We start from the raw sequence: 14033 nt of genomic DNA on the forward strand, positions 1-14033 counted from the left end.
GTCTCAATGCTCGTTGTTGGTGTGAGATGTCAAAGCCCAAATATTTGACCTTTTCTAAACATAACTGTGCCTTTTTCTGGGAAACTCGGTAGCCAGCTTGCCAGAGCAAGTGGAGCAGTTCCTCTGTACCTTCTTTACAGGTATCAAAATCCTTTGCTGCTAGTATAAGGTCATCTACATATTGCAGAACCACCTTTTCTCCAGGTATTGAGGGGTAACTTGTTAGATCCTTCGCCAAGGCAGTGCCAAATAAAGTTGGGGAATTTTTGAATCCCTGGGGCAATCTTGTCCAGGTTAGCTGGCCTTTTGTTCCTGTCAAAGGGTCTTCCCACTGGAAGGCAAATATAGGTTGGCTCTGTGGTGCCAGCCGGCAACAGAAGAATGCATCTTTCAAGTCCAATACAGTAAAAAATGTTGCTTCTGGTGGGATCAAACTCAGCAAGGTATATGGGTTTGGTACATTTGGGTGCAAGGTCTCGATAGCCTGGTTTACGAGCCTCAAGTCCTGCACTGGCCTGTATTCATCTGTCCCAGGTTTTCGAACAGGCAAAAGGGGTGTGTTCCATTCTGATTGGCAGGGCTTAAGCAGACCATATTTTAATAGGCGGTCCAAATGTTTCTGGATGCCCTCTGCTGCTCGCCGGGGTAAAGGATATTGCTTTACAGATACAGGGGTAGCCATAGGTTTTAAGGTTACTACAATTGGAGCTATATTCTTGGCCATTCCTGGTGGGCTATTTTCGGCCCATACTCCTGGTGGCACCTGTAGAGTTTGGAGGAGCTTGTTTAACTCTGTATCCAATGTGGGTTGGACTTGCAGGGCTGACATTAGGCGCCATGATTGTTCCTTAGGTACTGAGAGGGAAATTATTCCTGCTGCCTTTGATGGCAGTTTCATTTCTGGACCTCGAGGAGTGAAGGTGATTTGGGCCTGCAATTTGGACAGCATATCTCTACCTAAAAGAGGTATTGGACACTCAGGTATATACAAAAACTGATGGGTTAAACGATGTCCCCCAATCTGGCATTCCAAAGGTTGGAGGAAAGACCTCTTAGCTGACTGACCAGTGGCACTTTTAATGACTACACTTTTGGATGCCTTTTTCTGCAATAGTTCTGGGAGTACTGAGTATTCAGCCCCAGTATCAATCATAAAGTCTATTAAATGGCTTCCTAATTGAATCGTGACCATGGGCTCCTGGAAGCCTAACTTTATGGAGTCCGGTCGTTCCTAGTCTTGGGTAAAATCCTCCTCTGCCAGTCCAATGACATTGTCTCTACTCTGTCCTTGTCCAGGTCTCTGATATCTTCCATTTCGGATCATTCCCCGTCCCCGTCCCCGTCCCTGGTTTCTTGGGCCGGAGCCTGGGCCTGGGCCTGGGCCTGGGCGTACTTCTTCCAACCTCAGGGGTTCAGGACACTCCCGCTTCCAATGACCCTCCTTCTTGCAATTTGCACATTGATTCCTTCCCAGTGGTGGATTCCTTCCCCGCCCTCTTCCTCCATTTAAGGGGCGGTAGTCTTGCTTCACTGCTGTGGCCAGCATTACCATCTTTTCCTTCTGCCACTTCTTCTTCTCTTGTTTCTCAGCCTCATCCCTATTCCGATAAACTCGGCGTGCAATGGCCATAATTTGGCTCATCAGCATCCCTTCCCATCCTTCTGATTTCTGAATTTTCTTACGAATGTCAGAAGCGCACTGGGCCACAAATGTAGCAGTAATCATTCTGCTGTTTTCAGGGGCTTCAGGGTCAAAAGGAGTCCATATACGATAGGCTTCTTGCAGCCTCTCTAAAAAGTCTCCTGGACTCTCATTTGGTTTCTGTTCTACTTCTGAGACTTTAGACATATTAGTGGGCTTCTGGCATGCCCTGCGGATACCTTGCACAAGCGTCTGGCGGTAGGTGGTAAGTCTGGCCAGGTGAATTACATTGTTTGGATCCCAATTAGGATCTTCCAAGGGAAAGTTGTCTTGGAGATGACGGTCAATATTAAAAATATTTCCCACTCTGGCCTGCTCACGCAAATATATCTGTGCCTTTTCAATTATGTCTCTCCTTTCCTCAGTGGTGAACAGAGTATTCAGGAGCTGGCGGCAATCTGTCCAAGTAGGACTATGAGTATTTATTATTGAAGTCACCAAGTCCATCATAGCCTGAGGTTTTTCTGCAAAAGATGGGGTGTGTGTTTTCCAATTCATCAGATCTGTAGTCGTGAATGGAATGTACTGCAGGGTCGGAGTTCGAGGTGGCCGTGGTCCGAGTTGCCCGTTAACCAACACAGACTCCTCAAGTGCATCAAATACTCTTCTGAGAGGGGCTACTACGTGATCTTTCTCTTCGCTTTGCTCTAGGGGCCTCAAATCATAGGGGATGGTATTTGTCCCAAGGCGTTCTTTTAGCAGCTTTATACGCCTGGCTGTATTGCTTGCTGACCGATTAAGGTCTCCCTGTAACTTCTGTAATAATTCTCTAGGACTTGGATGTACAGGAGTTTGGGGTAGGCAATCAGTTGTTCCACTAAAAGAGACTGTAGATGGAGTTCTACTGGGACTCACAGATGGAATAACCACTTCTGCTTGGGCTTCATTATAGGCCTCCAATGCCTCCTGAAGATATTTTTCATAATCTATCAAGGAATCAAGTTCTGTGACTCCAGCCCCATTATTCATTCCACTTTCTTGCCTTGGGGTTACAACTGGTGGAGTGTTTGGATTAGGCTCCCTTCGATGTGGAGCATAGGGTGGAGGTGGAAGCAGCTCTTCCTCTGGTCCCTCAAAAATGGGTTTGAGTTTATTTGGCAAGATTCCTTTCCTAGCTTCGGCTTTTACAGCCAATAATTTGCATCGTTGGACTTTGCATTCCCTTATCCATGGAGGATTTTTATTTAATGTGCTCAGCCAGGAATCTATATATGAAAATTGTTCTGGGCACCCTCCAGTTTCTTTGGCGATGTTAGACCAAAGTTTGCTTACTAAATTTATATCAAAGGTTCCCTGAGATGGCCATCCAGTATTTTGTTTTGGCCATTCTAGTTCACATAACGTTCTCAAGTGCTCTGGCGTCATTTTGACTCCATATGCCCCTGAGAAGGCTTTCTTAAAATTATTTAACATACATTCAAGAGGTGTATTTCCCCCCTTTGAACCCCCAACTCCCATTGTATGGCCCTGTGAAGTATCCACTCAGTCACTCACACACACGCTTCGTGGGTTTCCTTGCCTAGTGAAGTCGCCTTACCAGGAACCGAAGTACTGCCCACTCCACACTCAGGTCAGCTACAGATTGCTCTGTACTTTCTCACACATACAATGCGCTAGATACTTCACCACACACTACCTCCCAACTTTCCTTTCCCCTACACCAGACCACCATCTGATATACCCAACCACCTAGCGTACTCAGTTCCCACTTACTGAGACGCAGAAGTTTGATCAAGACTTCTCTTCCTCCCAGTTAATTGGAGGGCCAAAAATCCCTTTGTGCACTTACCCTTGGTTGGTTCCGTTTCCCCCCGGTCCGTCGCCGCCAGTGAGCAGGGTATCAGACAGATGAGACTTCTGCGTTCCCCTGGAAAAAGACTTTCCAGTGCGCGCTGGGTAGGCAGTGAGTGGTCCTCTCTCTTGTACCCTGCCCAATAGGGCGAAGGGGCTGCGTTCCAGCAGACCACTTATCTGAGTCACAGGGGCACCATAAAATGTAGCACCCTGCTTGTGGTTAACGCTTAGCTGGAATGAAATATTCAACGCAGCAATAGAGAATTTAAAATAATTATTTATTTGTCAGACAAATAAATGAGAGGCACAGTGGTATATGGTTACCAAGCTCTGGCCTGGCCTCCTGCCATTATGGCCAGCACTTATATTCCCTTAATCCAGCCCCCTTTGCTCCTCCTTTGGCTGCCTCTGTCCAATCAGCCTGGTTGGATTTCCTATTGGCTGATTGCTATAACCAATCCTAAAAGATACACCCATATCCTCCTGTCCTTATATGGAACACAAAGAGCTATATATTGTTACATCTATAAATGACAAATAAGTAGTAATATATCTTACATGTGTCTCAACAAGGAATCTTAATTACCAGCTCACCTCTTGCCCTCCTTGCCCTATTGCCTTCTAAAACAAATGGTTAATCTTAAATTTTTATCTTAAACATATGTCAAGGATCTTGAGTTTCACATCAACATTGAAAGATCTCCTTCATTTGAAGGTTTCTAAACAAATGTCTGACAACTAATATATCAGGACTGCTTGGATGGCGTCTCTTGTCTGGCAAGGGGGGCTAGACTGGTGGCTGACTTAATTTCAAAATACAACTCTTACAACTATATGAAATCTAGCATTTGTTAAATCCTTTGCATAATTACATTTAAGACAATATATTTAATACATAACATAGGTAGCCTTTTAAAAGGAATAAGGCCTTTGTAAAGTAGAAAAGGAACTCAGTAAAAAGGAACACAGTAAAAAACCGCTTTAAAAGAAGCCTCTTCAGTTTACACTCCCCCCTTCTCCAGCCAGTTGCTTTTCCCATTAGCTCTTCCCAACATTTATTGCCCTCAAACTCTCTCAGTTTAAGAAAGAAACAGCTTTAAAAAGACTTCCCAAAAATGCTTTAAAAAGACTTCCCAAAAAGGCTCTCTTTCTGCCAGCTAGATGCTTCTCCATTTGGTCTTGGCCTTTTAACCTTAGAAAGAAGATCTGGCTCATTTTACTGGGAGGCACATTGGTATTATTTTACTATTTACCAACTATTAATTATGTTTATCTCTGCCTTTTTTATCTTCTGTAACATGTAGGGTCAGTGTCCTCACTCAGTCTGTAATTCCAGCTTTTACGACTTTGAGAATTGTTTTCTGCTATAAATCAAAGGGGCCCCCTTGTCTAGGAGGAAAACATTGCCAGTGTTTTCTTAAGCAGCTGGTCTGCCTGGCATGAAACTTTTGAAAATCTTTAAGCTCTCTCTTTAATATACAAGTCCTGATCAAACATTAATAAAATGCAGGCTTATGCCTGATGCCTCATAAGGAGCGGTCAAACGGTGGCTAATCCCCTTCTCCCTAAAGAAATCCTGTAAAGCAGAACCAGTGAATTCAGAACCTCTGTCACTTTGAAAACCACGAACTTTGGTGGAAAAGGTTACCTCAACTGCGGTGATCCAATCCCTGATCATTTTAGCTGCCTCCCCTTTCGTTTTCAGAGAGAAGGTCCAAGCAGACCTCGAAAAATCATCAATCAAAAGCAGAGAATACTTTGATCCTCCCAGTGACTCAACTGACATGGGTCCACACAAATCTGAATGAATTAATTCAAAGGGTTGTGTGGTCTGCCTCTCTGACTTTGGATATGAGCATGTCACAATTTTTGCCTGTTTACATGCATTGCAATCTAAAAATTTGTCACAAACATTAAATTTGCACACTTGTGTCAGCTCTGGTGCTTTCTGAAGATATCTCCAATTCAAATGGGCAAAGCGTCGGTGCCAAATATGTGAACAACCATGGTGAGGCGCCACATTCACACATTGGCCCTTCGCATCTCCGGTGTCATCCTCTCCTGTGGAAAAAGGCACATTTACAGCAAACAAATTATCTTTAGACTGCACTGTGTACATGTGATTCCCATCTTTGGAAAATTCACATTTGTCACCTGCAAAAGAGACATGAAAACCATCAACTAGTAGGTCATGCACACTTAACAAACAGTTACCGCAAAAGCTTTGACTTCATGCTTAAGGAAAGGACAGAAGAAAAAGCCTGTTGCCATGGTGACCGGACTTGTCTCGGCGTTCCCACACAACTCCACAGCTCTTATCTCTACTTGCTGCAGGTGGCCGGCCTTGAAGCCTTTAGCTCTTTTCAGCTTCCCAGGCTCCGACTCACGACGTAAACAACTCTTAGCAGCTTTTGGAGAAAGAGGCGTCTCTGAGCTTTCACTGCTCACTGCCCCCCCCCCACTGCTCACGCGGCCTCCAGGACGTTTTCCTGCACCCCCTCTGGTGGGTAAAGGGCTCCCAACACTTGGCCTCTTTCCTGGCTCCTCACACAGACACGTTGCAGCATCCAAACAGCTCCCAGGCTCAGCAAAAGCACCAGCAGCATTGCCAGCAACAGCAACAGTCCCTTCGCCCCCCTGTGGGGGCTCCCAGCTCCTCCCAGCTGTGTATTGGCTCTCAAGAATGTGGCCGGCGCCATCTTGCCTCTCCCTTTCGGATGCAGCCACTTCTCGGCCCTTGCTTCCCACCCCAGCTCCAAAAGCTTCTCGGAGTACTAGCCAAGCGGCCTCTGGCCTTTTTGCACCCAGGACAACTGGCACCAGCTGAGCATCCACATTTTCTGCCAAAAAAGCAAGCACACACTTCTCAACTTCACTTTGCTCTGCAGCCCTCTTAGCCTCTGCTTTAACAGCTGCATTCTGTGGAGGCTGCACTACGTCCCAAAGCTGCTCCCCCACCAGCAAAAGCTCCACTTGAAAGCTCCACTGCAGCCAATTTTGGCTAGTCAGTTTCTGACATGGCAGTTTAAACTCAAAGCCATGTGCACGGGGCTGAGCCATTGCTTCCCTTCCCTTCTGTTGGCCTCTTGCAAAAGTACTCACTCTGCAGCCAAACCGGGCACTCCGGACGACGTGGCTCCCAGCTCCCACTCCGTCAGCCTCCTCCGATCTGCCCTCTGCTCTCTTTGAAGCCTTGGCAGTCAATCAAGCTGACGTTCAGTCCTTTTAAAGTCTTCCAAGCCCTTTCTCACACGCTTCACGTTCACCCATAACCATGTTTGGTAGATTTATTGCTTTATTGTTCGGCGCCCAGCCACGCTTCCCCTGGGAGCCTCTGTAGATCGTAAAGCAATTAGCAGAAGTACACAGCGGGGTGTGTCGAGAGAGCAGTAAACAAGTCCCACACGTTTCTTCTGTCCTACTATCCCTTTATTTGCGCAAATATAGTGTGTTTACAATTCATAAAGACCATCAGATTCAAGCTGCATTTTCTCTGCGTCCTTCTCTCTCAGTGCAGCGGCTGAACTGCTTTCGGTTCCCACTCAGCTCACAGCATTCCAAGCTGCTTTCGTCACGTCCTGGCTTACTTCCCTTGTAAGCGCCTCCTCTAAGGCTTGAGGCACAGAAGGTTAACCCTTCACTACACCCAACAAGCCAGAATCAGAGAATCAGAGTCAGAACCAGATCTTCAGTAAAGACGTGGTCTGGTCTTAGCGCAACTGCTCCTCCCACCCGCGATAACAGAGATTGTGTGTTCCAATACATCCCCCCGTAGGGAACCTGCCCCAGCCATTCTGTTGGCTGAGGCCCCCTCCCAGGCAGCCCTGACCCTTTCCCCTTAAAAAGCAAAATACAAACTATACAATAACCTAAAAAAAAGTAAAAGAAAAACAAAGCAAGAAACAATTATGCTAAACTTAAAATAATCCCCGCCCCAAGCCCTCATTCAGAACCAGAGCCTGAAAAAGAGCCACAGCCCGAACCAGAGCAACAGCCACAGCCACAGCCTAGAGCCACAGCCTGAGTCTGCAACAGTACTTGATACAGTGCCGGAGCCTGAAACAGAGACACAGCCTCAAACAGAGCCTGAGCCTGAAACAGAGGCAGAGCCACAGCCACAGCCTGAGTCTGAAACAGTCCTTGATAGAGTGCCAGAGCCAGAGCGAGACCCTGAATCAGAGTCAGAGCCAGAGCCTCATTCAGAGCCAGAGCTGAAAGAAAGCCAGAGCCAGAGCCAGAAATAGGGCTTGATACAGGGTCGGAGCGCAAAACATAGCTGCAGCCACAGCCTAGAGCCACAGCCTGAGTCTATAACAGTACTTGATACAGTGCCGGAGCTGGAGCTGGAGCTGGAGCCAGAGCCAGAGACACAGCCAGAGCCAGAATAAAACCCTAATTCAGAACCAGAGCCTGAAAGAGAGCCAGACCCTGAAACATAGCTGGGTCAGAGGCAGAGGAAGAGCCATCATGAGACCCTGAATCAGAGTCAGAACCAGATCTTCATTCAGAACCAGACCCTGAAAGAGAGCCAGAGCCACAGACAGAGCCACAGACAGAGCCACAGACGGACCCTAGAGCCACAGCCGAGATCCACAGCCACAGCTGGATCCTGAGTGCTGGATCCTGAAACAGAGACACTGTCTGAAACTGAGCCTGACGCTTAAACGTAGCCAGGGGCAGAGGGAGAGGCAGAGCCTGATACAGTGCTTGATACAGCATAGGAGCCTGAAGCAGAGACACAGCCAGATCCAGAGACACAGCCAGAGCCAGAACAAAACCCTAATTCAGAACCAGAGCCTGAAAGAGAGCCAGAGCCAGAAACAGTGCTTGATAGAGTGCCAGAGCCTGAAACAGAGGCAGAGGCAGATACAGGGCTTGAAACAGCATCGGAGCCTGAAACAGAGAAACAGCGTGAAACAGAGACAAAGGCTGAGACACAGGCCGAGCCTGAAATAGAGCTAGAATAACTGCTAGAGCCAAAGACTGAGACAAAGCCTAATAAAGAGCAGAAGCCTGAGCCTGAAACAGTGCTTGATACAGTGCCAGAGCCTGAAACAGAACCAGAGCCACAGCTACAGCCATAGTGCCACAGCCTGAGTCTGCAACAGTGTTTGATACAGCGCCAGAGCCTGAAACAGAGACACAGCCTGAAACAGAACCTGAGCCTGGTTATTAGCATGGCAATTAAAGAAGAGAGAGGCAGAAAGGCTTATAAATAGAGTTAAGTGCAAAGGCGAAATAATAAACAACCCTAAAGAAATAGAGAAACGATTTCTCGAATTCTTTAGAGAAATCTATAAGGAAGGAAATGAAACAACAGAAGAAGTTAAAGAACATTTAGAACAGAACTGTCTTCCGAAACTTACTAAAGAACAAAAAGAACTGTTGAATGCCCCTATTACATCGTACGAAATGCAAAGAGCAATTAAGGAAGCAAAGATAGGAAAGCCACCAGGGCCAGACGGCCTACCGGCAATATATTATAAAAAAAATGGAGGACTTACTGTCTGACCCATTAAGAAGTATCATGAACAACATCTTAAAAGACGGAACCATGCCGGATTCTTGGAAAGACAGCCTTAGTGCATTAATTCCAAAACAGGGAACGGACAATCTACGTATTAACAACTATTGGCCTATCGCACTTCTAAATAACGATTATAAATTATGTGCAAATATTTTAGCCGAAAGATCAAAAAAAGGCTTCCAGATGATGATACACAATGACCAAGCTGGCTTTTTGCCCGGGAGGCACATTTATAGCAACACTAGAAACATTATAAACTTATTAGCGTATTTAGACTTAAGAATAGAAAAGAAGGTAGTCTTAATGGCTATAGATGCAGAAAAAGCTTTCGACAGGGTATCCTGGAAATTTATGAAAGGTTACACCATATGGATTTTGGTATACAGTATATAAAAGGGATTGAAGCAATATAATCAAAACAAAAGGCTAAAATCATAATCAATGGAAATTTATCACAGGAGTGTGAAATCAGTAAAGGGGTCAGACAAGGTCGCCCACTATCCCCCTTAATTTTCATATTAACATTGGAAGTTTTACGTAAACAAATTAGGGAAGAAAAAGAAATAAAAGGGATTATGCTGGGAAATAGAAGTTACAAAATGAGGGCATTTGCTGACGATTTAATTATAACTGCGGAGCAACCAAAACAGAGTTTAAGAAAGGCGTTGGAAATAATATATGGCTACGGTAGAGTTGCGGGGTCCAAATTGAATTTAAACAAGACAAAACTATTAGTTAAAAATATATCGCCAGATGAAAAAGCGGAATTAGAACAAATAATACACATTAAAATCTACCCCAAAATCAAGTATTTAGGATTATGGATAACACCAAAGAATATTAACTTATATGAAGATTGTTAGGATATTTCCGTTCCACCTTAAAAGGCAGCAGGATGTTTGTGTCACAGCCTGCGTATTTCCTGTTTTCACAGGATGTTTCTGTTGTGTCTTTTGCTTTCGTTTTCTCACTCTCTGTGTCTGGAGACACTGACGCAGGCAGTCATGTCTTTCTTTGTTCTGATCAACTCTGAATAAAACTTGTAAATCATGCTCTCCTGAGTGCGACTTTTGCTGTGCATTATCTGCTGATAGAGTGTGCATGAGCTCTAGAATGTGGCAAGATATTTTCTAGAAACTCATGTCGCTAATTGCTGATACTGCGTGCTTACGGGAGATCGATGGTTCGTCCGGCAGACGGCTTGGGGCCATGATGGACTTTGTCTCCCTGGCAGTATCCCAATTGTTGGAAAGATATCAAAAGACAGTTGGAGACATGGACAAGGTTAAATTTATCATTCCTGGGCCGTATTTCGGTAATTAAAATGATAGTTTTACCGAAGCTACTCTTTCTATTCCAAACGATTCCAATTACGGGAAAGACCAGCAGTATCAACAAGTGGCAAAAAGAAATTTCTAAATTTTTGTGGAAGGGTAAAAGACCAAGAGTAAAGCATAAGATATTAATAGATACTGTAGAAAGAGGTGGCTACGGGTTACCGGATTTGAAGCTATATTACGAAGCCTCATGTTTTCTCTGGTTGAAAGATTGGTATTTATTAAAAAATTGGGATATTTTAGATCTAGAAGGTCATGACACCCGTTTTGGGTGGCATGGCTATCTTAATTATGGGAAAATAAAGACACATAGGAGTTTTTCAAATCATATAATAAGAAATGCTATACATAAGGTATGGGGAAAATACAAAAGATATTTGGAACAGAAAACCCCAAGATGCAACTCTCCACTAGAAGCAATCGCTGCTAAAAAAAGCAACAACATCAAAGAGAACTGGATAACGTATAACACAATATTAGGGGGGGGGAGTGTGAGGAATCAAGCCTTTATCAGGAGAAACTGGCAACTCTCCCAGACACCCGGTCTCCTGTTGACCTCCCTGTCTGCTTTCCCGGCAAGATCCAGGCAGAGGTCGTGATAGGTAATCCTTCTCAGCGTGAGAAGAACACCCCCCCTCTTTCCTGCCCCCGCCCCCGGGCAGGGGAAAGAGATAGACAGAAACGTATTTACATGCCTTTATTTCTGTCTTTGCAGCATTACAGAAAACATGACTGCTCTCTTCATACTCCTGCAGTCGAGAGAGAACAAACACTTCCTGTCCGGCTCATATTACATTCTGAGCTAATTCCGGTGCCCTCTGCACTGTGAATTGACTGTCCCTCTGTTTCCCACGGAACATTCCCAACATTCCCATTATGTTTTGTTTTCAAGATACCAGCAGCTCGCGGCTGCATTGCTTCAATATCGTAACATACTCCCCCATATGAATCAAAGTGCGCTGCGAGCAAAGCGTGATCCAGAGAAGAAAACAAACAGTTGTTATACATATAACACTCCCCTGTTGTTTCAGTTCCACCCTTGGAACTACCCACCACTGGTTTTCCCAGTGTACCTCTCTGGTTGTCTGGCTTCCAAGGAATGAGTGCATCTGCATTTCCTTGGCTAGGGAATGTAGTGTTACGCTTAGCAACTCTCTGTTGTGTCTTTGTCTCTGACTTAGACACAGCTTCAACCTGTCTTGAGTGGTTAACAATAGTAACACATGCAACAGCTGAGTTAGCAAACTCTTTTGAATACCTCTTGGGTGGTACACCCTTTGTAACTCTCTCAGACCTACGTATGAGGTGCTGATCCTCTCTGCTCACTGGTTCAGTCTCAGGACTCTTTGGAGAACCAGTTCCAATAGTAAACAGTGGTTCATCCTTCACCTGTGAAGGTCTAGCCATTGTGTGAGACTTCCTCTCAATGACTGTGTCAACTGAGCTCTCCGAGCTTTCACTGTTACTCTCAGTACCACTGTAATCAGTAAAATCACCATCATCATCTGAATTGTCCTCTGTGGGAAATGTGGGAGCAATTACTCTCTCCGTTCAGGAGCACTCTCTAGAAATTTCGTGAGAATCACCTGACCAGATTCAGACAAAATTACTCTGTAGAGACCCTTTTCATAACCCACAAAAATTCCTCTAGCATTCTTTACTCCACCTGGAGCTTCAGTCTTTACATGAGACCCAAAAACCTTAAAATGGGCAACAGAAGGTTTTCTGTGGAATAGCTTTTCAAAAGGAGAACTTCCTAAATCTTTTGAAACCTTTCTCATCCAACTGTAACAAAAACACATTAACGACTCCGCCCAATACTCATGTGGCAAATGTGAACTCAGGAATTGTGCCTTCATGCCACTTTGCAATTCTTTGTTCACTTGCACACAGACACTTTTGTTCCATGCATCTGCTGAAAGAGCTGTCTTGTGCCTTATCCCTTTCTTATCCAGGAAATCCTGAAAATCCTGTAAAAGAAAAACTGGCTTTTCATCTGTGAAAAGACAATCAATGTTAGCATCATGAAGATTTTTAACCTTGTCACAAAACTCTTTAAACATTTCTAAGGCTTCTTGTGGTTTCTGCAATATATATACCCACACATAATGAGAGAAATAATCCACACACACAAGATAATATCTTGCATTGCCTCTAGATGGTGCTAGAGGACCAATCACATCAGCATACACTCGCTGAAATGCCCTGTCAACCTCGGTCGCCTTCTTGACGTCCTTCGTCATACCTGCAAGAGAAATCATGTTAGATTCAGATGCATTACAATTTATGCAATCACTTTGATCAAAAGTCAACAAATACAGTCCATCTTTCTCTCTGGCAGAAAGATACAGCTCTCCATCTTTGAAGATTTTGCAGCTTTCTCTATCATAGGACAAAGTCAGTCCTTTCTTTGTGATCTGCGAAACACTCAGCAGATTGAACTTTAAATCAGGAACCAAATACACATTGTTAATAGTCAAGTTCAGACTCTCAAGATACACAGTTCCAAACCCGGTCGCTTTCAGCTCCTGGCCATTGGCCTGTTTCACAGTGAAGCTTTGCTTCTTAAACGTTGAAAACAGATCTCTGTGCGACGTCATGTGTTGCGTGCATCCCGTGTCAAGAACAAAAGTGTTCTCTGTTGAAAATGCGGCTTTTGTTGACAGCAATGCTTTTGCAGGTTTCACCTGGGACTTGGTACGACTTTTGCCTGACGCCTCAGGCTTTGCAGAGCTCCCCTTAGCTCCTTTCTGTTGACGTGGCTTCTTACAATTCCTCTGAAGGTGCCCAGTCTGTCCACAATTGAAACAACGGACAACGTTCAAAGCAACAGCCTGTTCTTCACTTGCAATAGCAGAGGGGGTGCTTGAACTCCGAGCTTCTCTCCCCCTGTCTTTGACATCTATTGCAGCCGTCCTGGCTCTCACATTCTGTGAATTCCAACCTGGCGTTGGTGCAGCAGGGATGGGGTTATCAATCACCCCAAAAATCCTCTGATTCTGAAGCAGGGCTTTCATCTTTACAGACTATGAGGAATAATTGTCATTAGTCAGTGGAGGTGGGTAAGGTAAGCCTCCCCCCTTCTTGGTATTCATTTTGAATCCAAGCCTCAGCTCTCACTCTCAAGCCTGTAAAATTCCAAGAGTCTATTGGCTGTTCACTGCGTTGCACTTTGCAGCTAAACGCAGGCTGTTTTGAAAGTCCCTCCAAGAGCAGTGAGATAGCAGACAAAACAAACGTTGGAATTTTTGCCAGTGTTTTTCCAGCCTTTCACAGTCCCAGCCCCTTTTCCGTTGGCTAGTAACTTTCCACTTTACTGACGTTTCGTTGCTTAGCAACTGGCTTATCAAGACTCAGGAATGTGAAGAATGTGGCTCTCTCTCAGTGCTGTTTTCATCCAAAAGCAGACACTCAGTGAACCGAAGAATGCTTCAATTCGTGTTCACTCTCACAGCCATAAAATCACCATACCTTGAGGGAATCCGTTGCTCAGCAAAAACACCTCCTCCGGTGCTCAGCCGTACTTGTAGCTTCCATCCGCACGCTACCATATCTTCCTTATCTCCTTGCAGAGGATGAAGTACGATCCATCAACCTCTCTTGTTGCTTTCATGGATCAAAACCATCGGCTACATGCTACCAGATGTCGGAAATCAAGCCTTTATCAGGAGAA

Source organism: Podarcis vaucheri (genome assembly GCF_965113315.1).
Source record: "Podarcis vaucheri genome assembly, chromosome: W".
Taxonomy (NCBI): Eukaryota; Metazoa; Chordata; class Lepidosauria; order Squamata; family Lacertidae; genus Podarcis; species Podarcis vaucheri.